We start from the raw sequence: 26,871 nt of genomic DNA, 5'->3' as shown, positions 1-26,871 counted from the left end.
GCAAGCCTTTCCACTCCCAAAAACATGCACATGGAAGGAGCTGCTGCAAAAGCGATGCTGTGCTCGCTGCTGCTCCTCCTGAAGCTCTGGCTGCTAAATCTGAGGCTTTCCTTCCAATTTCAAGCTGCAAAGCACTTGCTGAATTGCAGGGAAAGTCCGGCAGGCATTTGCTGTGCTGGCACACTTTCTCCTTCCTAGAAAGAGTGGAAAAGCTTTTCCCTGCCGTGTAGGCGACAAGAGACGCATTAGACGGGCATCCGGAGCTGTCCGAAGGTAAGCGCCTGTTCCCGGCCTCTTTCGGCACAAGCCCCCGCTCCGGAGCGCACCGCGGCCGGCCGGAGGCTCTCTGCCGGCGAAGGTGCCGCTTCTCCGGCAAGGAAGCCTCAGCCGCTTCTCCTGCACACGGAGAGCGTGCTAGCTGCTGAAACGTGAAGAAAGAAGCTGCAGAACACTGGCACTGAGCCTGCAGCTTTCCAGCGGAGAGAAAAAGCTACTTGAACACTCTGCAAGCCTTTCCACTCCCAAAAACATGCACATGGAAGGAGCTGCTGCAAAAGCGATGCTGTGCTCGCTGCTGCTCCTCCTGAAGCTCTGGCTGCTAAATCTGAGGCTTTCCTTCCAATTTCAAGCTGCAAAGCACTTGCCGAATTGCAGGGAAAGTCCGGGAGGCATTTGCTGTGCTGGCACACTTTCTCCTTCCTAGACAGAGTGGAAAAGCTTTTCCCTGCCGTGTAGGCGACAAGAGACGCATTAGACGGGCATCCGGAGCTGTCCGAAGGTAAGCGCCTGTTGCCGGCCTCTTTCGGCACAAGCCCCCGCTCCGGAGCGCACCGCGGCCGGCCGGAGGCTCTCTGCCGGCGAAGGTGCCGCTTCTCCGGCAAGGAAGCCTCAGCCGCTTCTCCTGCACACGGAGAGCGTGCTAGCTGCTGAAACGTGAAGAAAGAAGCTGCAGAACACTGGCACTGAGCCTGCAGCTTTCCAGCGGAGAGAAAAAGCTACTTGAACACTCTGCAAGCCTTTCCACTCCCAAAAACATGCACATGGAAGGAGCTGCTGCAAAAGCGATGCTGTGCTCGCTGCTGCTCCTCCTGAAGCTATGGCTGCTAAATCTGAGGCTTTCCTTCCAATTTCAAGCTGCAAAGCACTTGCTGAATTGCAGGGAAAGTCCAGGAGGCGTTTGCTGTGCTGGCACACTTTCTCCTTCCTAGACAGAGTGGAAAAGCTTTTCCCTGCCGTGTAGGCGACAAGAGACGCATTAGACGGCGATCCGGAGCTGTCCGAAGGTAAGCGCCTGTTCCCGGCCTCTTTCGGCACAAGTCCCCGCTCCGGAGCGCACCGCGGCCGGCAGGATGCTCTCTGCCGGCGAAGGTGCCGCTTCTCCGGCAAGGAAGCCTCAGCCGCTTCTCCAGCACACGGAGAGCGTGCTAGCTGCTGAAACGTGAAGAAAGAAGCTGCAGAACACTGGCACTGAGCGTGCAGCTTTCCAGCGGAGAGAAAAAGCTACTTGAACACTCTGCAAGCCTTTCCACTCCCAAAAACATGCACATGGAAGGAGCTGCTGCAAAAGCGATGCTGTGCTCGCTGCTGCTCCTCCTGAAGCTCTGGCTGCTAAATCTGAGGCTTTCCTTCCAATTTCAAGCTGCAAAGCACTTGCTGAATTGCAGGGAAAGTCCGGCAGGCATTTGCTGTGCTGGCACACTTTCTCCTTCCTAGACAGAGTGGAAAAGCTTTTCCCTGCCGTGTAGGCGACAAGAGACGCATTAGACGGGCATCCGGAGCTGTCCGAAGGTAAGCGCCTGTTCCCGGCCTCTTTCGGCACAAGCCCCCGCTCCGGAGCGCACCGCGGCCGGCCGGAGGCTCTCTGCCGGCGAAGGTGCCGCTTCTCCGGCAAGGAAGCCTCTCCCGCTTCTCCTGCACACGGAGAGCGTGCTAGCTGCTGAAACGTGAAGAAAGAAGCTGCAGAACACTGGCACTGAGCCTGCAGCTTTCCAGCGGAGAGAAAAAGCTACTTGAACACTCTGCAAGCCTTTCCACTCCCAAAAACATGCACATGGAAGGAGCTGCTGCAAAAGCGATGCTGTGCTCGCTGCTGCTCCTCCTGAAGCTCTGGCTGCTAAATCTGAGGCTTTCCTTCCAATTTCAAGCTGCAAAGCACTTGCTGAATTGCAGGGAAAGTCCGGGAGGCATTTCCTCTGCTGGCACACTTTCTCCTTCCTAGACAGAGTGGAAAAGCTTTTCCCTGCCGTGTAGGCGACAAGAGACGCATTAGACGGGCATCCGGAGCTGTCCGAAGGTAAGCGCCTGTTCCCGGCCTCTTTCGGCACAAGCCCCCGCTCCGGAGCGCACCGCGGCCGGCCGGAGGCTCTCTGCCGGCGAAGGTGCCGCTTCTCCGGCAAGGAAGCCTCTCCCGCTTCTCCTGCACACGGAGAGCGTGCTAGCTGCTGAAACGTGAAGAAAGAAGCTGCAGAACACTGGCACTGAGCCTGCAGCTTTCCAGCGGAGAGAAAAAGCTACTTGAACACTCTGCAAGCCTTTCCACTCCCAAAAACATGCACATGGAAGGAGCTGCTGCAAAAGCGATGCTGTGCTCGCTGCTGCTCCTCCTGAAGCTCTGGCTGCTAAATCTGAGGCTTTCCTTCCAATTTCAAGCTGCAAAGCACTTGCTGAATTGCAGGGAAAGTCCGGCAGGCATTTGCTGTGCTGGCACACTTTCTCCTTCCTAGACAGAGTGGAAAAGCTTTTCCCTGCCGTGTAGGCGACAAGAGACGCATTAGACGGGCATCCGGAGCTGTCCGAAGGTAAGCGCCTGTTCCCGGCCTCTTTCGGCACAAGCCCCCGCTCCGGAGCGCACCGCGGCCGGCCGGAGGCTCTCTGCCGGCGAAGGTGCCGCTTCTCCGGCAAGGAAGCCTCAGCCGCTTCTCCTGCACACGGAGAGCGTGCTAGCTGCTGAAACGTGAAGAAAGAAGCTGCAGAACACTGGCACTGAGCCTGCAGCTTTCCAGCGGAGAGAAAAAGCTACTTGAACACTCTGCAAGCCTTTCCACTCCCAAAAACATGCACATGGAAGGAGCTGCTGCAAAAGCGATGCTGTGCTCGCTGCTGCTCCTCCTGAAGCTCTGGCTGCTAAATCTGAGGCTTTCCTTCCAATTTCAAGCTGCAAAGCACTTGCTGAATTGCAGGGAAAGTCCGGCAGGCATTTGCTGTGCTGGCACACTTTCTCCTTCCTAGAAAGAGTGGAAAAGCTTTTCCCTGCCGTGTAGGCGACAAGAGACGCATTAGACGGGCATCCGGAGCTGTCCGAAGGTAAGCGCCTGTTCCCGGCCTCTTTCGGCACAAGCCCCCGCTCCGGAGCGCACCGCGGCCGGCCGGAGGCTCTCTGCCGGCGAAGGTGCCGCTTCTCCGGCAAGGAAGCCTCAGCCGCTTCTCCTGCACACGGAGAGCGTGCTAGCTGCTGAAACGTGAAGAAAGAAGCTGCAGAACACTGGCACTGAGCCTGCAGCTTTCCAGCGGAGAGAAAAAGCTACTTGAACACTCTGCAAGCCTTTCCACTCCCAAAAACATGCACATGGAAGGAGCTGCTGCAAAAGCGATGCTGTGCTCGCTGCTGCTCCTCCTGAAGCTCTGGCTGCTAAATCTGAGGCTTTCCTTCCAATTTCAAGCTGCAAAGCACTTGCTGAATTGCAGGGAAAGTCCGGCAGGCATTTGCTGTGCTGGCACACTTTCTCCTTCCTAGAAAGAGTGGAAAAGCTTTTCCCTGCCGTGTAGGCGACAAGAGACGCATTAGACGGGCATCCAGAGCTGTCCGAAGGTAAGCGCCTGTTGCCGGCCTCTTTCGGCACAAGCCCCCGCTCCGGAGCGCACCGCGGCCGGCCGGAGGCTCTCTGCCGGCGAAGGTGCCGCTTCTCCGGCAAGGAAGCCTCAGCCGCTTCTCCTGCACACGCGGAGAGCGTGCTAGCTGCTGAAACGTGAAGAAAGAAGCTGCAGAACACTGGCACTGAGCGTGCAGCTTTCCAGCGTAGAGAAAAAGCTACTTGAACACTCTGCAAGCCTTTCCACTCCCAAAAACATGCACATGGAAGGAGCTGCTGCAAAAGCGATGCTGTGCTCGCTGCTGCTCCTCCTGAAGCTCTGGCTGCTAAATCTGAGGCTTTCCTTCCAATTTCAAGCTGCAAAGCATTTGCTGAATTGCAGGGAAAATCCGGGAGGCATTTGCTGTGCTGGCACACTTTCTCCTTCCTAGACAGAGTGGAAAAGCTTTTCCCTGCCGTGTAGGCGACAAGAGACGCATTAGACGGGCATCCGGAGCTGTCCGAAGGTAAGCGTCTGTTGCCGGCCTCTTTCGGCACAAGCCCCCGCTCCGGAGCGCACCGCGGCCGGCCGGAGGCTCTCTGCCGGCGAAGGTGCCGCTTCTCCGGCAAGGAAGCCTCAGCCGCTTCTCCTGCACACGGAGAGCGTGCTAGCTGCTGAAACGTGAAGAAAGAAGCTGCAGAACACTGGCACTGAGCGTGCAGCTTTCCAGCGGAGAGAAAAAGCTACTTGAACACTCTGCAAGCCTTTCCACTCCCAAAAACATGCACATGGAAGGAGCTGCTGCAAAAGCGATGCTGTGCTCGCTGCTGCTCCTCCTGAAGCTCTGGCTGCTAAATCTGAGGCTTTCCTTCCAATTTCAAGCTGCAAAGCACTTCTGAATTGCAGGGAAAGTCCGGGAGGCATTTGCTGTGCTGGCACACTTTCTCCTTCCTAGACAGAGTGGAAAAGCTTTTCCCTGCCGTGTAGGCGACAAGAGACGCATTAGACGGGCATCCGGAGCTGTCCGAAGGTAAGCGCCTGTTGCCGGCCTCTTTCGGCACAAGCCCCCGCTCCGGAGCGCACCGCGGCCGGCCGGAGGCTCTCTGCCGGCGAAGGTGCCGCTTCTCCGGCAAGGAAGCCTCAGCCGCTTCTCCTGCACACGGAGAGCGTGCTAGCTGCTGAAACGTGAAGAAAGAAGCTGCAGAACACTGGCACTGAGCGTGCAGCTTTCCAGCGGAGAGAAAAAGCTACTTGAACACTCTGCAAGCCTTTCCACTCCCAAAAACATGCACATGGAAGGAGCTGCTGCAAAAGCGATGCTGTGCTCGCTGCTGCTCCTCCTGAAGCTCTGGCTGCTAAATCTGAGGCTTTCCTTCCAATTTCAAGCTGCAAAGCACTTGCTGAATTGCAGGGAAAGTCCGGGAGGCATTTGCTGTGCTGGCACACTTTCTCCTTCCTAGACAGAGTGGAAAAGCTTTTCCCTGCCGTGTAGGCGACAAGAGACGCATTAGACGGGCATCCGGAGCTGTCCGAAGGTAAGCGCCTGTTCCCGGCCTCTTTCGGCACAAGTCCCCGCTCCGGAGCGCACCGCGGCCGGCAGGATGCTCTCTGCCGGCGAAGGTGCCGCTTCTCCGGCAAGGAAGCCTCAGCCGCTTCTCCAGCACACGGAGAGCGTGCTAGCTGCTGAAACGTGAAGAAAGAAGCTGCAGAACACTGGCACTGAGCCTGCAGCTTTCCAGCGGAGAGAAAAAGCTACTTGAACACTCTGCAAGCCTTTCCACTCCCAAAAACATGCACATGGAAGGAGCTGCTGCAAAAGCGATGCTGTGCTCGCTGCTGCTCCTCCTGAAGCTCTGGCTGCTAAATCTGAGGCTTTCCTTCCAATTTCAAGCTGCAAAGCACTTCTGAATTGCAGGGAAAATCCGGGAGGCGTTTGCTGTGCTGGCACACTTTCTCCTTCCTAGACAGAGTGGAAAAGCTTTTCCCTGCCGTGTAGGCGACAAGAGACGCATTAGACGGGCATCCGGAGCTGTCCGAAGGTAAGCGCCTGTTGCCGGCCTCTTTCGGCACAAGCCCCCGCTCCGGAGCGCACCGCGGCCGGCCGGAGGCTCTCTGCCGGCGAAGGTGCCGCTTCTCCGGCAAGGAAGCCTCAGCCGCTTCTCCTGCACACGGAGAGCGTGCTAGCTGCTGAAACGTGAAGAAAGAAGCTGCAGAACACTGGCACTGAGCGTGCAGCTTTCCAGCGGAGAGAAAAAGCTACTTGAACACTCTGCAAGCCTTTCCACTCCCAAAAACATGCACATGGAAGGAGCTGCTGCAAAAGCGATGCTGTGCTCGCTGCTGCTCCTCCTGAAGCTCTGGCTGCTAAATCTGAGGCTTTCCTTCCAATTTCAAGCTGCAAAGCACTTGCTGAATTGCAGGGAAAGTCCGGGAGGCATTTGCTGTGCTGGCACACTTTCTCCTTCCTAGACAGAGTGGAAAAGCTTTTCCCTGCCGTGTAGGCGACAAGAGACGCATTAGACGGGCATCCGGAGCTGTCCGAAGGTAAGCGCCTGTTCCCGGCCTCTTTCGGCACAAGTCCCCGCTCCGGAGCGCACCGCGGCCGGCAGGATGCTCTCTGCCGGCGAAGGTGCCGCTTCTCCGGCAAGGAAGCCTCAGCCGCTTCTCCTGCACACGGAGAGCGTGCTAGCTGCTGAAACGTGAAGAAAGAAGCTGCAGAACACTGGCACTGAGCGTGCAGCTTTCCAGCGGAGAGAAAAAGCTACTTGAACACTCTGCAAGCCTTTCCACTCCCAAAAACATGCACATGGAAGGAGCTGCTGCAAAAGCGATGCTGTGCTCGCTGCTGCTCCTCCTGAAGCTCTGGCTGCTAAATCTGAGGCTTTCCTTCCAATTTCAAGCTGCAAAGCACTTGCTGAATTGCAGGGAAAGTCCGGGAGGCATTTGCTGTGCTGGCACACTTTCTCCTTCCTAGACAGAGTGGAAAAGCTTTTCCCTGCCGTGTAGGCGACAAGAGACGCATTAGACGGGCATCCGGAGCTGTCCGAAGGTAAGCGCCTGTTGCCGGCCTCTTTCGGCACAAGCCCCCGCTCCGGAGCGCACCGCGGCCGGCCGGAGGCTCTCTGCCGGCGAAGGTGCCGCTTCTCCGGCAAGGAAGCCTCAGCCGCTTCTCCTGCACACGGAGAGCGTGCTAGCTGCTGAAACGTGAAGAAAGAAGCTGCAGAACACTGGCACTGAGCGTGCAGCTTTCCAGCGGAGAGAAAAAGCTACTTGAACACTCTGCAAGCCTTTCCACTCCCAAAAACATGCACATGGAAGGAGCTGCTGCAAAAGCGATGCTGTGCTCGCTGCTGCTCCTCCTGAAGCTCTGGCTGCTAAATCTGAGGCTTTCCTTCCAATTTCAAGCTGCAAAGCACTTGCTGAATTGCAGGGAAAGTCCGGGAGGCATTTGCTGTGCTGGCACACTTTCTCCTTCCTAGACAGAGTGGAAAAGCTTTTCCCTGCCGTGTAGGCGACAAGAGACGCATTAGACGGGCATCCGGAGCTGTCCGAAGGTAAGCGCCTCTTCCCGGCCTCTTTCGGCACAAGCCCCCGCTCCGGAGCGCACCGCGGCCGGCCGGAGGCTCTCTGCCGGCGAAGGTGCCGCTTCTCCGGCAAGGAAGCCTCAGCCGCTTCTCCTGCACACGGAGAGCGTGCTAGCTGCTGAAACGTGAAGAAAGAAGCTGCAGAACACTGGCACTGAGCGTGCAGCTTTCCAGCGGAGAGAAAAAGCTACTTGAACACTCTGCAAGCCTTTCCACTCCCAAAAACATGCACATGGAAGGAGCTGCTGCAAAAGCGATGCTGTGCTCGCTGCTGCTCCTCCTGAAGCTCTGGCTGCTAAATCTGAGGCTTTCCTTCCAATTTCAAGCTGCAAAGCACTTGCTGAATTGCAGGGAAAATCCGGGAGGCATTTGCTGTGCTGGCACACTTTCTCCTTCCTAGACAGAGTGGAAAAGCTTTTCCCTGCCGTGTAGGCGACAAGAGACGCATTAGACGGGCATCCGGAGCTGTCCGAAGGTAAGCGCCTGTTGCCGGCCTCTTTCGGCACAAGCCCCCGCTCCGGAGCGCACCGCGGCCGGCCGGAGGCTCTCTGCCGGCGAAGGTGCCGCTTCTCCGGCAAGGAAGCCTCAGCCGCTTCTCCTGCACACGGAGAGCGTGCTAGCTGCTGAAACGTGAAGAAAGAAGCTGCAGAACACTGGCACTGAGCCTGCAGCTTTCCAGCGGAGAGAAAAAGCTACTTGAACACTCTGCAAGCCTTTCCACTCCCAAAAACATGCACATGGAAGGAGCTGCTGCAAAAGCGATGCTGTGCTCGCTGCTGCTCCTCCTGAAGCTCTGGCTGCTAAATCTGAGGCTTTCCTTCCAATTTCAAGCTGCAAAGCACTTGCTGAATTGCAGGGAAAGTCCGGGAGGCATTTGCTGTGCTGGCACACTTTCTCCTTCCTAGACAGAGTGGAAAAGCTTTTCCCTGCCGTGTAGGCGACAAGAGACGCATTAGACGGCGATCCGGAGCTGTCCGAAGGTAAGCGCCTGTTCCCGGCCTCTTTCGGCACAAGTCCCCGCTCCGGAGCGCACCGCGGCCGGCAGGATGCTCTCTGCCGGCGAAGGTGCCGCTTCTCCGGCAAGGAAGCCTCTCCCGCTTCTCCTGCACACGGAGAGCGTGCTAGCTGCTGAAACGTGAAGAAAGAAGCTGCAGAACACTGGCACTGAGCCTGCAGCTTTCCAGCGGAGAGAAAAAGCTACTTGAACACTCTGCAAGCCTTTCCACTCCCAAAAACATGCACATGGAAGGAGCTGCTGCAAAAGCGATGCTGTGCTCGCTGCTGCTCCTCCTGAAGCTCTGGCTGCTAAATCTGAGGCTTTCCTTCCAATTTCAAGCTGCAAAGCACTTGCTGAATTGCAGGGAAAGTCCGGGAGGCATTTGCTGTGCTGGCACACTTTCTCCTTCCTAGACAGAGTGGAAAAGCTTTTCCCTGCCGTGTAGGCGACAAGAGACGCATTAGACGGGCATCCGGAGCTGTCCGAAGGTAAGCGCCTGTTCCCGGCCTCTTTCGGCACAAGTCCCCGCTCCGGAGCGCACCGCGGCCGGCAGGATGCTCTCTGCCGGCGAAGGTGCCGCTTCTCCGGCAAGGAAGCCTCTCCCGCTTCTCCTGCACACGGAGAGCGTGCTAGCTGCTGAAACGTGAAGAAAGAAGCTGCAGAACACTGGCACTGAGCGTGCAGCTTTCCAGCGGAGAGAAAAAGCTACTTGAACACTCTGCAAGCCTTTCCACTCCCAAAAACATGCACATGGAAGGAGCTGCTGCAAAAGCGATGCTGTGCTCGCTGCTGCTCCTCCTGAAGCTCTGGCTGCTAAATCTGAGGCTTTCCTTCCAATTTCAAGCTGCAAAGCACTTGCTGAATTGCAGGGAAAGTCCGGGAGGCATTTGCTGTGCTGGCACACTTTCTCCTTCCTAGACAGAGTGGAAAAGCTTTTCCCTGCCGTGTAGGCGACAAGAGACGCATTAGACGGGCATCCGGAGCTGTCCGAAGGTAAGCGCCTGTTGCCGGCCTCTTTCGGCACAAGCCCCCGCTCCGGAGCGCACCGCGGCCGGCAGGATGCTCTCTGCCGGCGAAGGTGCCGCTTCTCCGGCAAGGAAGCCTCTCCCGCTTCTCCTGCACACGGAGAGCGTGGTAGCTGCTGAAACGTGAAGAAAGAAGCTGCAGAACACTGGCACTGAGCCTGCAGCTTTCCAGCGGAGAGAAAAAGCTACTTGAACACTCTGCAAGCCTTTCCACTCCCAAAAACATGCACATGGAAGGAGCTGCTGCAAAAGCGATGCTGTGCTCGCTGCTGCTCCTCCTGAAGCTCTGGCTGCTAAATCTGAGGCTTTCCTTCCAATTTCAAGCTGCAAAGCACTTGCTGAATTGCAGGGAAAGTCCGGGAGGCATTTGCTCTGCTGGCACACTTTCTCCTTCCTAGACAGAGTGGAAAAGCTTTTCCCTGCCGTGTAGGCGACAAGAGACGCATTAGACGGGCATCCGGAGCTGTCCGAAGGTAAGCGCCTGTTGCCGGCCTCTTTCGGCACAAGCCCCTGCTCCGGAGCGCACCGCGGCCGGCCGGAGGCTCTCTGCCGGCGAAGGTGCCGCTTCTCCGGCAAGGAAGCCTCAGCCGCTTCTCCTGCACACGGAGAGCGTGCTAGCTGCTGAAACGTGAAGAAAGAAGCTGCAGAACACTGGCACTGAGCGTGCAGCTTTCCAGCGGAGAGAAAAAGCTACTTGAACACTCTGCAAGCCTTTCCACTCCCAAAAACATGCACATGGAAGGAGCTGCTGCAAAAGCGATGCTGTGCTCGCTGCTGCTCCTCCTGAAGCTCTGGCTGCTAAATCTGAGGCTTTCCTTCCAATTTCAAGCTGCAAAGCACTTGCTGAATTGCAGGGAAAGTCCGGGAGGCATTTGCTGTGCTGGCACACTTTCTCCTTCCTAGACAGAGTGGAAAAGCTTTTCCCTGCCGTGTAGGCGACAAGAGACGCATTAGACGGGCATCCGGAGCTGTCCGAAGGTAAGCGCCTGTTCCCGGCCTCTTTCGGCACAAGCCCCCGCTCCGGAGCGCACCGCGGCCGGCCGGAGGCTCTCTGCCGGCGAAGGTGCCGCTTCTCCGGCAAGGAAGCCTCAGCCGCTTCTCCTGCACACGGAGAGCGTGCTAGCTGCTGAAACGTGAAGAAAGAAGCTGCAGAACACTGGCACTGAGCCTGCAGCTTTCCAGCGGAGAGAAAAAGCTACTTGAACACTCTGCAAGCCTTTCCACTCCCAAAAACATGCACATGGAAGGAGCTGCTGCAAAAGCGATGCTGTGCTCGCTGCTGCTCCTCCTGAAGCTCTGGCTGCTAAATCTGAGGCTTTCCTTCCAATTTCAAGCTGCAAAGCACTTGCTGAATTGCAGGGAAAATCCGGGAGGCATTTGCTGTGCTGGCACACTTTCTCCTTCCTAGACAGAGTGGAAAAGCTTTTCCCTGCCGTGTAGGCGACAAGAGACGCATTAGACGGGCATCCGGAGCTGTCCGAAGGTAAGCGCCTGTTGCCGGCCTCTTTCGGCACAAGCCCCCGCTCCGGAGCGCACCGCGGCCGGCCGGAGGCTCTCTGCCGGCGAAGGTGCCGCTTCTCCGGCAAGGAAGCCTCAGCCGCTTCTCCTGCACACGGAGAGCGTGCTAGCTGCTGAAACGTGAAGAAAGAAGCTGCAGAACACTGGCACTGAGCGTGCAGCTTTCCAGCGGAGAGAAAAAGCTACTTGAACACTCTGCAAGCCTTTCCACTCCCAAAAACATGCACATGGAAGGAGCTGCTGCAAAAGCGATGCTGTGCTCGCTGCTGCTCCTCCAGAAGCTCTGGCTGCTAAATCTGAGGCTTTCCTTCCAATTTCAAGCTGCAAAGCACTTGCTGAATTGCAGGGAAAGTCCGGGAGGCATTTGCTGTGCTGGCACACTTTCTCCTTCCTAGACAGAGTGGAAAAGCTTTTCCCTGCCGTGTAGGCGACAAGAGACGCATTAGACGGGCATCCGGAGCTGTCCGAAGGTAAGCGCCTGTTGCCGGCCTCTTTCGGCACAAGCCCCCGCTCCGGAGCGCACCGCGGCCGGCCGGAGGCTCTCTGCCGGCGAAGGTGCCGCTGCTCCGGCAAGGAAGCCTCAGCCGCTTCTCCTGCACACGGAGAGCGTGCTAGCTGCTGAAACGTGAAGAAAGAAGCTGCAGAACACTGGCACTGAGCCTGCAGCTTTCCAGCGGAGAGAAAAAGCTACTTGAACACTCTGCAAGCCTTTCCACTCCCAAAAACATGCACATGGAAGGAGCTGCTGCAAAAGCGATGCTGTGCTCGCTGCTGCTCCTCCTGAAGCTCTGGCTGCTAAATCTGAGGCTTTCCTTCCAATTTCAAGCTGCAAAGCACTTGCCGAATTGCAGGGAAAGTCCGGGAGGCATTTGCTGTGCTGGCACACTTTCTCCTTCCTAGACAGAGTGGAAAAGCTTTTCCCTGCCGTGTAGGCGACAAGAGACGCATTAGACGGGCATCCGGAGCTGTCCGAAGGTAAGCGCCTGTTGCCGGCCTCTTTCGGCACAAGTCCCCGCTCCGGAGCGCACCGCGGCCGGCCGGAGGCTCTCTGCCGGCGAAGGTGCCGCTTCTCCGGCAAGGAAGCCTCAGCCGCTTCTCCTGCACACGGAGAGCGTGCTAGCTGCTGAAACGTGAAGAAAGAAGCTGCAGAACACTGGCACTGAGCGTGCAGCTTTCCAGCGGAGAGAAAAAGCTACTTGAACACTCTGCAAGCCTTTCCACTCCCAAAAACATGCACATGGAAGGAGCTGCTGCAAAAGCGATGCTGTGCTCGCTGCTGCTCCTCCTGAAGCTCTGGCTGCTAAATCTGAGGCTTTCCTTCCAATTTCAAGCTGCAAAGCACTTGCTGAATTGCAGGGAAAGTCCGGGAGGCATTTGCTCTGCTGGCACACTTTCTCCTTCCTAGACAGAGTGGAAAAGCTTTTCCCTGCCGTGTAGGCGACAAGAGACGCATTAGACGGGCATCCGGAGCTGTCCGAAGGTAAGCGCCTGTTGCCGGCCTCTTTCGGCACAAGCCCCCGCTCCGGAGCGCACCGCGGCCGGCCGGAGGCTCTCTGCCGGCGAAGGTGCCGCTTCTCCGGCAAGGAAGCCTCAGCCGCTTCTCCTGCACACGGAGAGCGTGCTAGCTGCTGAAACGTGAAGAAAGAAGCTGCAGAACACTGGCACTGAGCGTGCAGCTTTCCAGCGGAGAGAAAAAGCTACTTGAACACTCTGCAAGCCTTTCCACTCCCAAAAACATGCACATGGAAGGAGCTGCTGCAAAAGCGATGCTGTGCTCGCTGCTGCTCCTCCTGAAGCTCTGGCTGCTAAATCTGAGGCTTTCCTTCCAATTTCAAGCTGCAAAGCACTTGCTGAATTGCAGGGAAAGTCCGGGAGGCATTTGCTGTGCTGGCACACTTTCTCCTTCCTAGACAGAGTGGAAAAGCTTTTCCCTGCCGTGTAGGCGACAAGAGACGCATTAGACGGGCATCCGGAGCTGTCCGAAGGTAAGCGCCTGTTGCCGGCCTCTTTCGGCACAAGCCCCCGCTCCGGAGCGCACCGCGGCCGGCCGGAGGCTCTCTGCCGGCGAAGGTGCCGCTTCTCCGGCAAGGAAGCCTCAGCCGCTTCTCCTGCACACGGAGAGCGTGCTAGCTGCTGAAACGTGAAGAAAGAAGCTGCAGAACACTGGCACTGAGCCTGCAGCTTTCCAGCGGAGAGAAAAAGCTACTTGAACACTCTGCAAGCCTTTCCACTCCCAAAAACATGCACATGGAAGGAGCTGCTGCAAAAGCGATGCTGTGCTCGCTGCTGCTCCTCCTGAAGCTCTGGCTGCTAAATCTGAGGCTTTCCTTCCAATTTCAAGCTGCAAAGCACTTGCCGAATTGCAGGGAAAGTCCGGGAGGCATTTGCTGTGCTGGCACACTTTCTCCTTCCTAGACAGAGTGGAAAAGCTTTTCCCTGCCGTGTAGGCGACAAGAGACGCATTAGACGGGCATCCGGAGCTGTCCGAAGGTAAGCGTCTGTTCCCGGCCTCTTTCGGCACAAGCCCCCGCTCCGGAGCGCACCGCGGCCGGCCGGAGGCTCTCTGCCGGCGAAGGTGCCGCTTCTCCGGCAAGGAAGCCTCAGCCGCTTCTCCTGCACACGGAGAGCGTGCTAGCTGCTGAAACGTGAAGAAAGAAGCTGCAGAACACTGGCACTGAGCCTGCAGCTTTCCAGCGGAGAGAAAAAGCTACTTGAACACTCTGCAAGCCTTTCCACTCCCAAAAACATGCACATGGAAGGAGCTGCTGCAAAAGCGATGCTGTGCTCGCTGCTGCTCCTCCTGAAGCTCTGGCTGCTAAATCTGAGGCTTTCCTTCCAATTTCAAGCTGCAAAGCACTTGCTGAATTGCAGGGAAAGTCCGGGAGGCATTTGCTGTGCTGGCACACTTTCTCCTTCCTAGACAGAGTGGAAAAGCTTTTCCCTGCCGTGTAGGCGACAAGAGACGCATTAGACGGGCATCCGGAGCTGTCCGAAGGTAAGCGCCTGTTGCCGGCCTCTTTCGGCACAAGCCCCCGCTCCGGAGCGCACCGCGGCCGGCCGGAGGCTCTCTGCCGGCGAAGGTGCCGCTTCTCCGGCAAGGAAGCCTCAGCCGCTTCTCCTGCACACGGAGAGCGTGCTAGCTGCTGAAACGTGAAGAAAGAAGCTGCAGAACACTGGCACTGAGCGTGCAGCTTTCCAGCGGAGAGAAAAAGCTACTTGAACACTCTGCAAGCCTTTCCACTCCCAAAAACATGCACATGGAAGGAGCTGCTGCAAAAGCGATGCTGTGCTCGCTGCTGCTCCTCCTGAAGCTCTGGCTGCTAAATCTGAGGCTTTCCTTCCAATTTCAAGCTGCAAAGCACTTGCTGAATTGCAGGGAAAGTCCGGGAGGCATTTGCTGTGCTGGCACACTTTCTCCTTCCTAGACAGAGTGGAAAAGCTTTTCCCTGCCGTGTAGGCGACAAGAGACGCATTAGACGGGCATCCGGATCTGTCCGAAGGTAAGCGTCTGTTGCCGGCCTCTTTCGGCACAAGCCCCCGCTCCGGAGCGCACCGCGGCCGGCCGGAGGCTCTCTGCCGGCGAAGGTGCCGCTTCTCCGGCAAGGAAGCCTCAGCCGCTTCTCCTGCACACGGAGAGCGTGCTAGCTGCTGAAACGTGAAGAAAGAAGCTGCAGAACACTGGCACTGAGCGTGCAGCTTTCCAGCGGAGAGAAAAAGCTACTTGAACACTCTGCAAGCCTTTCCACTCCCAAAAACATGCACATGGAAGGAGCTGCTGCAAAAGCGATGCTGTGCTCGCTGCTGCTCCTCCTGAAGCTCTGGCTGCTAAATCTGAGGCTTTCCTTCCAATTTCAAGCTGCAAAGCACTTGCTGAATTGCAGGGAAAGTCCGGGAGGCATTTGCTCTGCTGGCACACTTTCTCCTTCCTAGACAGAGTGGAAAAGCTTTTCCCTGCCGTGTAGGCGACAAGAGACGCATTAGACGGGCATCCGGAGCTGTCCGAAGGTAAGCGCCTGTTGCCGGCCTCTTTCGGCACAAGCCCCCGCTCCGGAGCGCACCGCGGCCGGCCGGAGGCTCTCTGCCGGCGAAGGTGCCGCTTCTCCGGCAAGGAAGCCTCAGCCGCTTCTCCTGCACACGGAGAGCGTGCTAGCTGCTGAAACGTGAAGAAAGAAGCTGCAGAACACTGGCACTGAGCGTGCAGCTTTCCAGCGGAGAGAAAAAGCTACTTGAACACTCTGCAAGCCTTTCCACTCCCAAAAACATGCACATGGAAGGAGCTGCTGCAAAAGCGATGCTGTGCTCGCTGCTGCTCCTCCTGAAGCTCTGGCTGCTAAATCTGAGGCTTTCCTTCCAATTTCAAGCTGCAAAGCACTTGCTGAATTGCAGGGAAAGTCCGGGAGGCATTTGCTGTGCTGGCACACTTTCTCCTTCCTAGACAGAGTGGAAAAGCTTTTCCCTGCCGTGTAGGCGACAAGAGACGCATTAGACGGGCATCCGGAGCTGTCCGAAGGTAAGCGCCTGTTGCCGGCCTCTTTCGGCACAAGCCCCCGCTCCGGAGCGCACCGCGGCCGGCCGGAGGCTCTCTGCCGGCGAAGGTGCCGCTTCTCCGGCAAGGAAGCCTCAGCCGCTTCTCCTGCACACGGAGAGCGTGCTAGCTGCTGAAACGTGAAGAAAGAAGCTGCAGAACACTGGCACTGAGCCTGCAGCTTTCCAGCGGAGAGAAAAAGCTACTTGAACACTCTGCAAGCCTTTCCACTCCCAAAAACATGCACATGGAAGGAGCTGCTGCAAAAGCGATGCTGTGCTCGCTGCTGCTCCTCCTGAAGCTCTGGCTGCTAAATCTGAGGCTTTCCTTCCAATTTCAAGCTGCAAAGCACTTGCCGAATTGCAGGGAAAGTCCGGGAGGCATTTGCTGTGCTGGCACACTTTCTCCTTCCTAGACAGAGTGGAAAAGCTTTTCCCTGCCGTGTAGGCGACAAGAGACGCATTAGACGGGCATCCGGAGCTGTCCGAAGGTAAGCGCCTGTTCCCGGCCTCTTTCGGCACAAGCCCCCGCTCCGGAGCGCACCGCGGCCGGCCGGAGGCTCTCTGCCGGCGAAGGTGCCGCTTCTCCGGCAAGGAAGCCTCAGCCGCTTCTCCTGCACACGGAGAGCGTGCTAGCTGCTGAAACGTGAAGAAAGAAGCTGCAGAACACTGGCACTGAGCCTGCAGCTTTCCAGCGGAGAGAAAAAGCTACTTGAACACTCTGCAAGCCTTTCCACTCCCAAAAACATGCACATGGAAGGAGCTGCTGCAAAAGCGATGCTGTGCTCGCTGCTGCTCCTCCTGAAGCTCTGGCTGCTAAATCTGAGGCTTTCCTTCCAATTTCAAGCTGCAAAGCACTTGCCGAATTGCAGGGAAAGTCCGGGAGGCATTTGCTGTGCTGGCACACTTTCTCCTTCCTAGACAGAGTGGAAAAGCTTTTCCCTGCCGTGTAGGCGACAAGAGACGCATTAGACGGGCATCCGGAGCTGTCCGAAGGTAAGCGTCTGTTCCCGGCCTCTTTCGGCACAAGCCCCCGCTCCGGAGCGCACCGCGGCCGGCCGGAGGCTCTCTGCCGGCGAAGGTGCCGCTTCTCCGGCAAGGAAGCCTCAGCCGCTTCTCCTGCACACGGAGAGCGTGCTAGCTGCTGAAACGTGAAGAAAGAAGCTGCAGAACACTGGCACTGAGCCTGCAGCTTTCCAGCGGAGAGAAAAAGCTACTTGAACACTCTGCAAGCCTTTCCACTCCCAAAAACATGCACATGGAAGGAGCTGCTGCAAAAGCGATGCTGTGCTCGCTGCTGCTCCTCCTGAAGCTCTGGCTGCTAAATCTGAGGCTTTCCTTCCAATTTCAAGCTGCAAAGCACTTGCTGAATTGCAGGGAAAGTCCGGGAGGCATTTGCTGTGCTGGCACACTTTCTCCTTCCTAGACAGAGTGGAAAAGCTTTTCCCTGCCGTGTAGGCGACAAGAGACGCATTAGACGGGCATCCGGAGCTGTCCGAAGGTAAGCGCCTGTTGCCGGCCTCTTTCGGCACAAGCCCCCGCTCCGGAGCGCACCGCGGCCGGCCGGAGGCTCTCTGCCGGCGAAGGTGCCGCTTCTCCGGCAAGGAAGCCTCAGCCGCTTCTCCTGCACACGGAGAGCGTGCTAGCTGCTGAAACGTGAAGAAAGAAGCTGCAGAACACTGGCACTGAGCGTGCAGCTTTCCAGCGGAGAGAAAAAGCTACTTGAACACTCTGCAAGCCTTTCCACTCCCAAAAACATGCACATGGAAGGAGCTGCTGCAAAAGCGATGCTGTGCTCGCTGCTGCTCCTCCTGAAGCTCTGGCTGCTAAATCTGAGGCTTTCCTTCCAATTTCAAGCTGCAAAGCACTTGCTGAATTGCAGGGAAAGTCCGGGAGGCATTTGCTGTGCTGGCACACTTTCTCCTTCCTAGACAGAGTGGAAAAGCTTTTCCCTGCCGTGTAGGCGACAAGAGACGCATTAGACGGCGATCCGGAGCTGTCCGAAGGTAAGCGCCTGTTCCCGGCCTCTTTCGGCACAAGTCCCCGCTCCGGAGCGCACCGCGGCCGGCAGGATGCTCTCTGCCGGCGAAGGTGCCGCTTCTCCGGCAAGGAAGCCTCTCCCGCTTCTCCTGCACACGGAGAGCGTGCTAGCTGCTGAAACGTGAAGAAAGAAGCTGCAGAACACTGGCACTGAGCCTGCAGCTTTCCAGCGGAGAGAAAAAGCTACTTGAACACTCTGCAAGCCTTTCCACTCCCAAAAACATGCACATGGAAGGAGCTGCTGCAAAAGCGATGCTGTGCTCGCTGCTGCTCCTCCTGAAGCTCTGGCTGCTAAATCTGAGGCTTTCCTTCCAATTTCAAGCTGCAAAGCACTTGCTGAATTGCAGGGAAAGTCCGGGAGGCATTTGCTGTGCTGGCACACTTTCTCCTTCCTAGACAGAGTGGAAAAGCTTTTCCCTGCCGTGTAGGCGACAAGAGACGCATTAGACGGGCATCCGGAGCTGTCCGAAGGTAAGCGCCTGTTCCCGGCCTCTTTCGGCACAAGTCCCCGCTCCGGAGCGCACCGCGGCCGGCAGGATGCTCTCTGCCGGCGAAGGTGCCGCTTCTCCGGCAAGGAAGCCTCTCCCGCTTCTCCTGCACACGGAGAGCGTGCTAGCTGCTGAAACGTGAAGAAAGAAGCTGCAGAACACTGGCACTGAGCGTGCAGCTTTCCAGCGGAGAGAAAAAGCTACTTGAACACTCTGCAAGCCTTTCCACTCCCAAAAACATGCACATGGAAGGAGCTGCTGCAAAAGCGATGCTGTGCTCGCTGCTGCTCCTCCTGAAGCTCTGGCTGCTAAATCTGAGGCTTTCCTTCCAATTTCAAGCTGCAAAGCACTTGCCGAATTGCAGGGAAAGTCCGGGAGGCATTTGCTCTGCTGGCACACTTTCTCCTTCCTAGACAGAGTGGAAAAGCTTTTCCCTGCCGTGTAGGCGACAAGAGACGCATTAGACGGGCATCCGGAGCTGTCCGAAGGTAAGCGCCTGTTGCCGGCCTCTTTCGGCACAAGCCCCCGCTCCGGAGCGCACCGCGGCCGGCAGGATGCTCTCTGCCGGCGAAGGTGCCGCTTCTCCGGCAAGGAAGCCTCAGCCGCTTCTCCTGCACACGGAGAGCGTGCTAGCTGCTGAAACGTGAAGAAAGAAGCTGCAGAACACTGGCACTGAGCGTGCAGCTTTCCAGCGGAGAGAAAAAGCTACTTGAACACTCTGCAAGCCTTTCCACTCCCAAAAACATGCACATGGAAGGAGCTGCTGCAAAAGCGATGCTGTGCTCGCTGCTGCTCCTCCTGAAGCTCTGGCTGCTAAATCTGAGGCTTTCCTTCCAATTTCAAGCTGCAAAGCACTTGCTGAATTGCAGGGAAAGTCCGGGAGGCATTTGCTGTGCTGGCACACTTTCTCCTTCCTAGACAGAGTGGAAAAGCTTTTCCCTGCCGTGTAGGCGACAAGAGACGCATTAGACGGGCATCCGGAGCTGTCCGAAGGTAAGCGCCTGTTGCCGGCCTCTTTCGGAACAAGCCCCTGCTCCGGAGCGCACCGCGGCCGGCCGGAGGCTCTCTGCCGGCGAAGGTGCCGCTTCTCCGGCAAGGAAGCCTCAGCCGCTTCTCCTGCACACGGAGAGCGTGCTAGCTGCTGAAACGTGAAGAAAGAAGCTGCAGAACACTGGCACTGAGCGTGCAGCTTTCCAGCGGAGAGAAAAAGCTACTTGAACACTCTGCAAGCCTTTCCACTCCCAAAAACATGCACATGGAAGGAGCTGCTGCAAAAGCGATGCTGTGCTCGCTGCTGCTCCTCCTGAAGCTCTGGCTGCTAAATCTGAGGCTTTCCTTCCAATTTCAAGCTGCAAAGCACTTGCTGAATTGCAGGGAAAGTCCGGGAGGCATTTGCTGTGCTGGCACACTTTCTCCTTCCTAGACAGAGTGGAAAAGCTTTTCCCTGCCGTGTAGGCGGCAAGAGACGCATTAGACGGGCATCCGGAGCTGTCCGAAGGTAAGCGCCTGTTCCCGGCCTCTTTCGGCACAAGCCCCCGCTCCGGAGCGCACCGCGGCCGGCCGGAGGCTCTCTGCCGGCGAAGGTGCCGCTTCTCCGGCAAGGAAGCCTCAGCCGCTTCTCCTGCACACGGAGAGCGTGCTAGCTGCTGAAACGTGAAGAAAGAAGCTGCAGAACACTGGCACTGAGCCTGCAGCTTTCCAGCGGAGAGAAAAAGCTACTTGAACACTCTGCAAGCCTTTCCACTCCCAAAAACATGCACATGGAAGGAGCTGCTGCAAAAGCGATGCTGTGCTCGCTGCTGCTCCTCCTGAAGCTCTGGCTGCTAAATCTGAGGCTTTCCTTCCAATTTCAAGCTGCAAAGCACTTGCTGAATTGCAGGGAAAATCCGGGAGGCATTTGCTGTGCTGGCACACTTTCTCCTTCCTAGACAGAGTGGAAAAGCTTTTCCCTGCCGTGTAGGCGACAAGAGACGCATTAGACGGGCATCCGGAGCTGTCCGAAGGTAAGCGCCTGTTGCCGGCCTCTTTCGGCACAAGCCCCCGCTCCGGAGCGCACCGCGGCCGGCAGGATGCTCTCTGCCGGCGAAGGTGCCGCTTCTCCGGCAAGGAAGCCTCAGCCGCTTCTCCTGCACACGGAGAGCGTGCTAGCTGCTGAAACGTGAAGAAAGAAGCTGCAGAACACTGGCACTGAGCCTGCAGCTTTCCAGCGGAGAGAAAAAGCTACTTGAACACTCTGCAAGCCTTTCCACTCCCAAAAACATGCACATGGAAGGAGCTGCTGCAAAAGCGATGCTGTGCTCGCTGCTGCTCCTCCTGAAGCTCTGGCTGCTAAATCTGAGGCTTTCCTTCCAATTTCAAGCTGCAAAGCACTTGCCGAATTGCAGGGAAAGTCCGGGAGGCATTTGCTGTGCTGGCACACTTTCTCCTTCCTAGACAGAGTGGAAAAGCTTTTCCCTGCCGTGTAGGCGACAAGAGACGCATTAGACGGGCATCCGGAGCTGTCCGAAGGTAAGCGCCTGTTGCCGGCCTCTTTCGGCACAAGCCCCCGCTCCGGAGCGCACCGCGGCCGGCCGGAGGCTCTCTGCCGGCGAAGGTGCCGCTTCTCCGGCAAGGAAGCCTCAGCCGCTTCTCCTGCACACGGAGAGCGTGCTAGCTGCTGAAACGTGAAGAAAGAAGCTGCAGAACACTGGCACTGAGCGTGCAGCTTTCCAGCGGAGAGAAAAAGCTACTTGAACACTCTGCAAGCCTTTCCACTCCCAAAAACATGCACATGGAAGGAGCTGCTGCAAAAGCGATGCTGTGCTCGCTGCTGCTCCTCCTGAAGCTCTGGCTGCTAAATCTGAGGCTTTCCTTCCAATTTCAAGCTGCAAAGCACTTGCTGAATTGCAGGGAAAGTCCGGGAGGCATTTGCTGTGCTGGCACACTTTCTCCTTCCTAGACAGAGTGGAAAAGCTTTTCCCTGCCGTGTAGGCGACAAGAGACGCATTAGACGGGCATCCGGAGCTGTCCGAAGGTAAGCGTCTGTTGCCGGCCTCTTTCGGCACAAGCCCCCGCTCCGGAGCGCACCGCGGCCGGCCGGAGGCTCTCTGCCGGCGAAGGTGCCGCTTCTCCGGCAAGGAAGCCTCAGCCGCTTCTCCTGCACACGGAGAGCGTGCTAGCTGCTGAAACGTGAAGAAAGAAGCTGCAGAACACTGGCACTGAGCGTGCAGCTTTCCAGCGGAGAGAAAAAGCTACTTGAACACTCTGCAAGCCTTTCCACTCCCAAAAACATGCACATGGAAGGAGCTGCTGCAAAAGCGATGCTGTGCTCGCTGCTGCTCCTCCTGAAGCTCTGGCTGCTAAATCTGAGGCTTTCCTTCCAATTTCAAGCTGCAAAGCACTTGCTGAATTGCAGGGAAAGTCCGGGAGGCATTTGCTGTGCTGGCACACTTTCTCCTTCCTAGACAGAGTGGAAAAGCTTTTCCCTGCCGTGTAGGCGACAAGAGACGCATTAGACGGGCATCCGGAGCTGTCCGAAGGTAAGCGCCTGTTCCCGGCCTCTTTCGGCACAAGCCCCCGCTCCGGAGCGCACCGCGGCCGGCCGGAGGCTCTCTGCCGGCGAAGGTGCCGCTTCTCCGGCAAGGAAGCCTCAGCCGCTTCTCCTGCACACGGAGAGCGTGCTAGCTGCTGAAACGTGAAGAAAGAAGCTGCAGAACACTGGCACTGAGCCTGCAGCTTTCCAGCGGAGAGAAAAAGCTACTTGAACACTCTGCAAGCCTTTCCACTCCCAAAAACATGCACATGGAAGGAGCTGCTGCAAAAGCGATGCTGTGCTCGCTGCTGCTCCTCCTGAAGCTCTGGCTGCTAAATCTGAGGCTTTCCTTCCAATTTCAAGCTGCAAAGCACTTGCCGAATTGCAGGGAAAGTCCGGGAGGCATTTGCTGTGCTGGCACACTTTCTCCTTCCTAGACAGAGTGGAAAAGCTTTTCCCTGCCGTGTAGGCGACAAGAGACGCATTAGACGGGCATCCGGAGCTGTCCGAAGGTAAGCGCCTGTTCCCGGCCTCTTTCGGCACAAGCCCCCGCTCCGGAGCGCACCGCGGCCGGCCGGAGGCTCTCTGCCGGCGAAGGTGCCGCTTCTCCGGCAAGGAAGCCTCAGCCGCTTCTCCTGCACACGGAGAGCGTGCTAGCTGCTGAAACGTGAAGAAAGAAGCTGCAGAACACTGGCACTGAGCCTGCAGCTTTCCAGCGGAGAGAAAAAGCTACTTGAACACTCTGCAAGCCTTTCCACTCCCAAAAACATGCACATGGAAGGAGCTGCTGCAAAAGCGATGCTGTGCTCGCTGCTGCTCCTCCTGAAGCTCTGGCTGCTAAATCTGAGGCTTTCCTTCCAATTTCAAGCTGCAAAGCACTTGCTGAATTGCAGGGAAAGTCCGGGAGGCATTTGCTGTGCTGGCACACTTTCTCCTTCCTAGACAGAGTGGAAAAGCTTTTCCCTGCCGTGTAGGCGACAAGAGACGCATTAGACGGGCATCCGGAGCTGTCCGAAGGTAAGCGCCTGTTCCCGGCCTCTTTCGGCACAAGCCCCCGCTCCGGAGCGCACCGCGGCCGGCCGGAGGCTCTCTGCCGGCGAAGGTGCCGCTTCTCCGGCAAGGAAGCCTCAGCCGCTTCTCCTGCACACGGAGAGCGTGCTAGCTGCTGAAACGTGAAGAAAGAAGCTGCAGAACACTGGCACTGAGCGTGCAGCTTTCCAGCGGAGAGAAAAAGCTACTTGAACACTCTGCAAGCCTTTCCACTCCCAAAAACATGCACATGGAAGGAGCTGCTGCAAAAGCGATGCTGTGCTCGCTGCTGCTCCTCCTGAAGCTCTGGCTGCTAAATCTGAGGCTTTCCTTCCAATTTCAAGCTGCAAAGCACTTGCTGAATTGCAGGGAAAGTCCGGGAGGCATTTGCTGTGCTGGCACACTTTCTCCTTCCTAGACAGAGTGGAAAAGCTTTTCCCTGCCGTGTAGGCGACAAGAGACGCATTAGACGGGCATCCGGAGCTGTCCGAAGGTAAGCGCCTGTTCCCGGCCTCTTTCGGCACAAGCCCCCGCTCCGGAGCGCACCGCGGCCGGCCGGAGGCTCTCTGCCGGCGAAGGTGCCGCTTCTCCGGCAAGGAAGCCTCTCTCGCTTCTCCTGCACACGGAGAGCGTGCTAGCTGCTGAAACGTGAAGAAAGAAGCTGCAGAACACTGGCACTGAGCGTGCAGCTTTCCAGCGGAGAGAAAAAGCTACTTGAACACTCTGCAAGCCTTTCCACTCCCAAAAACATGCACATGGAAGGAGCTGCTGCAAAAGCGATGCTGTGCTCGCTGCTGCTCCTCCTGAAGCTCTGGCTGCTAAATCTGAGGCTTTCCTTCCAATTTCAAGCTGCAAAGCACTTGCTGAATTGCAGGGAAAGTCCGGGAGGCATTTGCTGTGCTGGCACACTTTCTCCTTCCTAGACAGAGTGGAAAAGCTTTTCCCTGCCGTGTAGGCGACAAGAGACGCATTAGACGGGCATCCGGAGCTGTCCGAAGGTAAGCGCCTGTTCCCGGCCTCTTTCGGCACAAGCCCCCGCTCCGGAGCGCACCGCGGCCGGCCGGAGGCTCTCTGCCGGCGAAGGTGCCGCTTCTCCGGCAAGGAAGCCTCAGCCGCTTCTCCTGCACACGGAGAGCGTGCTAGCTGCTGAAACGTGAAGAAAGAAGCTGCAGAACACCGGCACTGAGCCTGCAGCTTTCCAGCGGAGAGAAAAAGCTACTTGAACACTCTGCAAGCCTTTCCACTCCCAAAAACATGCACATGGAAGGAGCTGCTGCAAAAGCGATGCTGTGCTCGCTGCTGCTCCTCCTGAAGCTCTGGCTGCTAAATCTGAGGCTTTCCTTCCAATTTCAAGCTGCAAAGCACTTGCCGAATTGCAGGGAAAGTCCGGGAGGCATTTGCTGTGCTGGCACACTTTCTCCTTCCTAGACAGAGTGGAAAAGCTTTTCCCTGCCGTGTAGGCGACAAGAGACGCATTAGACGGGCATCCGGAGCTGTCCGAAGGTAAGCGCCTGTTGCCGGCCTCTTTCGGCACAAGCCCCCGCTCCGGAGCGCACCGCGGCCGGCCGGAGGCTCTCTGCCGGCGAAGGTGCCGCTTCTCCGGCAAGGAAGCCTCAGCCGCTTCTCCTGCACACGGAGAGCGTGCTAGCTGCTGAAACGTGAAGAAAGAAGCTGCAGAACACTGGCACTGAGCCTGCAGCTTTCCAGCGGAGAGAAAAAGCTACTTGAACACTCTGCAAGCCTTTCCACTCCCAAAAACATGCACATGGAAGGAGCTGCTGCAAAAGCGATGCTGTGCTCGCTGCTGCTCCTCCTGAAACTCTGGCTGCTAAATCTGAGGCTTTCCTTCCAATTTCAAGCTGCAAAGCACTTGCTGAATTGCAGGGAAAGTCCGGGAGGCATTTGCTGTGCTGGCACACTTTCTCCTTCCTAGACAGAGTGGAAAAGCTTTTCCCTGCCGTGTAGGCGACAAGAGACGCATTAGACGGGCATCCGGATCTGTCCGAAGGTAAGCGTCTGTTGCCGGCCTCTTTCGGCACAAGCCCCCGCTCCGGAGCGCACCGCGGCCGGCCGGAGGCTCTCTGCCGGCGAAGGTGCCGCTTCTCCGGCAAGGAAGCCTCAGCCGCTTCTCCTGCACACGGAGAGCGTGCTAGCTGCTGAAACGTGAAGAAAGAAGCTGCAGAACACTGGCACTGAGCGTGCAGCTTTCCAGCGGAGAGAAAAAGCTACTTGAACACTCTGCAAGCCTTTCCACTCCCAAAAACATGCACATGGAAGGAGCTGCTGCAAAAGCGATGCTGTGCTCGCTGCTGCTCCTCCTGAAGCTCTGGCTGCTAAATCTGAGGCTTTCCTTCCAATTTCAAGCTGCAAAGCACTTGCTGAATTGCAGGGAAAGTCCGGGAGGCATTTGCTCTGCTGGCACACTTTCTCCTTCCTAGACAGAGTGGAAAAGCTTTTCCCTGCCGTGTAGGCGACAAGAGACGCATTAGACGGGCATCCGGAGCTGTCCGAAGGTAAGCGCCTGTTGCCGGCCTCTTTCGGCACAAGCCCCCGCTCCGGAGCGCACCGCGGCCGGCCGGAGGCTCTCTGCCGGCGAAGGTGCCGCTTCTCCGGCAAGGAAGCCTCAGCCGCTTCTCCTGCACACGGAGAGCGTGCTAGCTGCTGAAACGTGAAGAAAGAAGCTGCAGAACACTGGCACTGAGCGTGCAGCTTTCCAGCGGAGAGAAAAAGCTACTTGAACACTCTGCAAGCCTTTCCACTCCCAAAAACATGCACATGGAAGGAGCTGCTGCAAAAGCGATGCTGTGCTCGCTGCTGCTCCTCCTGAAGCTCTGGCTGCTAAATCTGAGGCTTTCCTTCCAATTTCAAGCTGCAAAGCACTTGCCGAATTGCAGGGAAAGTCCGGGAGGCATTTGCTGTGCTGGCACACTTTCTCCTTCCTAGACAGAGTGGAAAAGCTTTTCCCTGCCGTGTAGGCGACAAGAGACGCATTAGACGGGCATCCGGAGCTGTCCGAAGGTAAGCGCCTGTTGCCGGCCTCTTTCGGCACAAGCCCCCGCTCCGGAGCGCACCGCGGCCGGCCGGAGGCTCTCTGCCGGCGAAGGTGCCGCTTCTCCGGCAAGGAAGCCTCAGCCGCTTCTCCTGCACACGGAGAGCGTGCTAGCTGCTGAAACGTGAAGAAAGAAGCTGCAGAACACTGGCACTGAGCGTGCAGCTTTCCAGCGGAGAGAAAAAGCTACTTGAACACTCTGCAAGCCTTTCCACTCCCAAAAACATGCACATGGAAGGAGCTGCTGCAAAAGCGATGCTGTGCTCGCTGCTGCTCCTCCTGAAGCTCTGGCTGCTAAATCTGAGGCTTTCCTTCCAATTTCAAGCTGCAAAGCACTTGCTGAATTGCAGGGAAAGTCCGGGAGGCATTTGCTGTGCTGGCACACTTTCTCCTTCCTAGACAGAGTGGAAAAGCTTTTCCCTGCCGTGTAGGCGACAAGAGACGCATTAGACGGGCATCCGGAGCTGTCCGAAGGTAAGCGCCTGTTGCCGGCCTCTTTCGGCACAAGCCCCCGCTCCGGAGCGCACCGCGGCCGGCCGGAGGCTCTCTGCCGGCGAAGGTGCCGCTTCTCCGGCAAGGAAGCCTCAGCCGCTTCTCCTGCACACGGAGAGCGTGCTAGCTGCTGAAACGTGAAGAAAGAAGCTGCAGAACACTGGCACTGAGCCTGCAGCTTTCCAGCGGAGAGAAAAAGCTACTTGAACACTCTGCAAGCCTTTCCACTCCCAAAAACATGCACATGGAAGGAGCTGCTGCAAAAGCGATGCTGTGCTCGCTGCTGCTCCTCCTGAAGCTCTGGCTGCTAAATCTGAGGCTTTCCTTCCAATTTCAAGCTGCAAAGCACTTGCCGAATTGCAGGGAAAGTCCGGGAGGCATTTGCTGTGCTGGCACACTTTCTCCTTCCTAGACAGAGTGGAAAAGCTTTTCCCTGCCGTGTAGGCGACAAGAGACGCATTAGACGGGCATCCGGAGCTGTCCGAAGGTAAGCGCCTGTTGCCGGCCTCTTTCGGCACAAGCCCCCGCTCCGGAGCGCACCGCGGCCGGCCGGAGGCTCTCTGCCGGCGAAGGTGCCGCTTCTCCGGCAAGGAAGCCTCAGCCGCTTCTCCTGCACACGGAGAGCGTGCTAGCTGCTGAAACGTGAAGAAAGAAGCTGCAGAACACTGGCACTGAGCCTGCAGCTTTCCAGCGGAGAGAAAAAGCTACTTGAACACTCTGCAAGCCTTTCCACTCCCAAAAACATGCACATGGAAGGAGCTGCTGCAAAAGCGATGCTGTGCTCGCTGCTGCTCCTCCTGAAGCTCTGGCTGCTAAATCTGAGGC

The sequence above is a fragment of the Fringilla coelebs genome (assembly GCF_963513975.1).
Source record: "Fringilla coelebs genome assembly, contig: SCAFFOLD_41, whole genome shotgun sequence".
In the NCBI taxonomy this organism is placed as follows: Eukaryota; Metazoa; Chordata; class Aves; order Passeriformes; family Fringillidae; genus Fringilla; species Fringilla coelebs.
This window is presented reverse-complemented; position numbering follows the sequence as displayed.